We start from the raw sequence: 3,226 nt of genomic DNA, 5'->3' as shown, positions 1-3,226 counted from the left end.
GCCTGGAAAATATCAATCTTCTGCATGTTACCAGTGTGCTAGTAAGGCAGCCTGTGGAGTTTCTCAAGAAGCCTGTAGGATCCAAGTTAGGCAGCTCATTGCTCAGGCTGAGTAGCCAGAGAGGGGAATTCTTGATTCAGAGCAGCATCTGTTAGTGATTAAGGTTTCAGAGGCATGTGCCTGAACTGAAGGCAATGCTACAGAATTTGTCATAGCAGCAGTCCCAGTTGTAAAACAGATTCCATCCTTAAAGTGGATATGAAAGGTAAACACGAGAGCATTATTCTGCAAAATCACATGAAACAAGACGGTGCTTGTTTAATGTCCCCCACGGCACACGCACAAGCACACGTGAGGGGAAACAACAACAGGCAGAGGCTTAGGTGAAAGAAAGAGATCCCCAAGCAACAACCACCACCATCAAACTCAGAAGAGCTCACTTGTATTCTATTAACTGCACATTATATTTGCAAAGTGGGTCTCTTTGGCATTCACTCTCTGACATGTTCTTCCTTGAAAACAAGTTTGTTCAAAAAAAAAAAAGAATCCCCATATCCAAAGATCACTATGAATTCTGTCTGTCAGAGATCGAACTACAGTTAAAGTAAGCATGTTTACTATAACTCAGAAGACATGATGGACTTTGAACAAAGTCCAAAGATCTAGGCCTGGTGGGAAGATTGATCCTAGCACTTCGAGGTGGGCCAGGTGACTGAGAAGTTCTGAGAGTGATTGGGGCGAAAGAAGGGTGGAGGTAGAGTGAGACCCCAAGGTTTTTATTAGTGTTATTTTGTGAAAGTGTGTGTTTTCTAACTATAAATGGAGATGTATGTGTGTGCTCGAGTTGAACTTAGAAAGCTTGGAGAGGGGTCCGTTTAAAAATTTAAAGAAAAAGTCAAGACTAGCAGTTTAAGGTGGGTCAGAATTTACTGGTCAAGCTATAAATTTCAGGTATGGAAGGTATGGAAAAAGAAACATGATGTCCCACACCAGGGGAGAGTCCTGGTTTTTATGGGGAACACCTTGAACATACCCAGAAAATCAGCAACTCGAATGGCCTGGCTGGTTTAAGTTCAGTTTTTCTGGGAGCACTTGAAGAGAAAGCAGGGAGAGCTGTACCTATGCCCAAAGCAAGTGACCAATAAGAAAACAGAATAAGAAGCAAAAGCTGACTGTATGATAGATGGATCTAAGGATGATCTCAGTACAAGAAAGCTGCTCCAGGAAAGCAGAGCACTGAGCCTGTAGGCCAGTCACTGAGGCCAAAGGAGGAACAGAGGAGACGAACCATAGCCATTTCTATTTGGTTAGAAGGTTATTTGTTGGTTTGCCTGTTTGCTTGTTTTCCATCAGGAAATGAATGGTCACCTTGTAAACTAAATCTGGCCATAAACCACTTAAATCCATCTTACAGAAACTGCTTCTTTAGGTCATGAAACAGGCTAAAAAATAAAGTTGTGGAAAGCAGCAGAAAGATCATTTAACTAGGACTGAAAAGACCTGGGTTCTAGTCCAAGTTCTGCCAATCACTGGCTGAGGTGGTGTTTCAGGTGGGGCATTTAGCTTATGTATCTTCTGGAAGCCTGCAGTGGTGGGGGGGGAAGGTTTAGTGGGAGGGGGTAAGGAGAGATGGAAAGATGATCTCCAAGGTTCCATCCAGTGAAAACAGTCATGGTTCCAGTTAGCATATAAAATAATTGAGGAAGTCTGGAAGGCTATATAGCAAAACATTACTAGAATCTACCTCAGGGGAATGGGATTAGGGCAGGGGCAGAGAGACAAAAGGAAACAATTAGGGAACACTTTCAGTGGGGAAAAATGCAAAGGGATAAGGGATTTTTAAGTGAAATATTAAATAAGAAAAGTTCTAGTTAACATATAAAATAATAGAGAAAGTCTGGAAGGCTATATATCAAAACATTACTAGTAGTCAGAGTATAAGCACGAACCAGAAGGAGTGATGGGACTTGGGAGGGCCGACAGTGTGATTATTTTATTTCCCCTCTTTCTCCCCTGCCCTCCTTGGAAAAGCCCATGGTAGAGCCATTGGAAGCCAGTCAATTCCATCTAAATCCTCTTTGTCCTCTGGGGCCCAACCTTCCACACCTAGTGATAGGGGGAGGGGACACGGGAGGGAGTTGCCTGGGAACCTGCTCTGTAGCCTCCTTTGCAATGCACCGTCTGATTTTCTGGCACAAGGTGAAGAAAGATGAGCTTGGTTCTTGCTCCACACTGATAGTGCTACTTACCCTGGAGATTTCAGCATCATCACTGTGGCTTCTTACATCATCCTGGCTCTCCTCTTTGTCACCATCAGCTTCAGGGTCTACAAGTCTGTCATCCAAGCTGTACAGAAGTCAAAAGGCCATGTAATCAAGCTATTTTCAGAAGTTTTCCATAATTAAGAGTGACCCCATCAACAGGGGCCCAAAGCCCATCATGTGTTTCTTTCTGGTGAAAGATCTGGCTGTCTTCATGTGGCAAATGACCAATGCTAGTGCAGTTCCAATGGAATCACCCTTCTAATCTTTGCTGAACTGTAAGTTTTCAGTGTTCCAATGAAAAGTACAGACCCCAGACTGATTACTACATTGTGTCGTGAGAATCAGACCAAGTCAGTTGTCGAAGGACCCAAGCAACATTCTCTGGCATTTCCAAGAAAAAAAAAAAGAAGAAGCACATGGAAACTAAAAATTCAGCAGTTACTAAATCACCATTGAACAGTTATAACACTGCACTTGTACCATGAGGGAGTATGTCCAGTGTTCACTTCCAAACCCTTTTAATCTGATGTTTTCTCACCTTCTTTCTCTTTACTTTCCGTACCAACCTCCAGAATGTGTTAGATTGAAAAGGAATTGATATCTTTGAAATTAAAAGAATATGATTCAAATTAGTAAGTAACCAGAATCTCTAAGGATGGTGGAGCTTTTGCCTGTGGCTTGAAAAGGCAAAGGGTGAAGATAAACACAAAAATGAAAGACAAAACACACCTCTCCAGCTTGTCTATCTAATACCCAAGTATTGGGTTTTAAACCAATTTCTCAAAAGAGTGTTGTCCTTATTTTCCATTTAAGGAATTATGATTACAAAAAAATTTATTTGGGAGTGGAATAATGACTATCTAGTTGACTTTTATTTATTCCTCGGACTATTCCTTCCCTCCTCTGACCTCATCTCCCCGTCCCATACAATATGAGTAACTATTCCTATTATCATCTGCCTT

At 41.9% G+C, this 3,226-nt stretch overlaps 1 pseudogene; it reads left to right on the top strand.

The window, feature by feature from the left end:
• The first annotated feature begins 2,003 nt into the window (after positions 1-2,003).
• LOC111187862 (reticulon-3 pseudogene) lies at positions 2,004-2,829 on the top strand (annotated as a pseudogene).
• Positions 2,830-3,226: the final 397 nt, after the last annotated feature.

The sequence above is a fragment of the Delphinapterus leucas genome, chromosome 11 (genome assembly GCF_059928025.1).
Source record: "Delphinapterus leucas isolate spDelLeu-1000000601 "Yukka" chromosome 11, BTC_Dleu_Yukka2, whole genome shotgun sequence".
NCBI classification, from domain to species: domain Eukaryota; kingdom Metazoa; phylum Chordata; class Mammalia; order Artiodactyla; family Monodontidae; genus Delphinapterus; species Delphinapterus leucas.
Note: the sequence above shows the minus strand (reverse complement) of the source record. Positions and strands in the feature narration are given on the sequence as shown.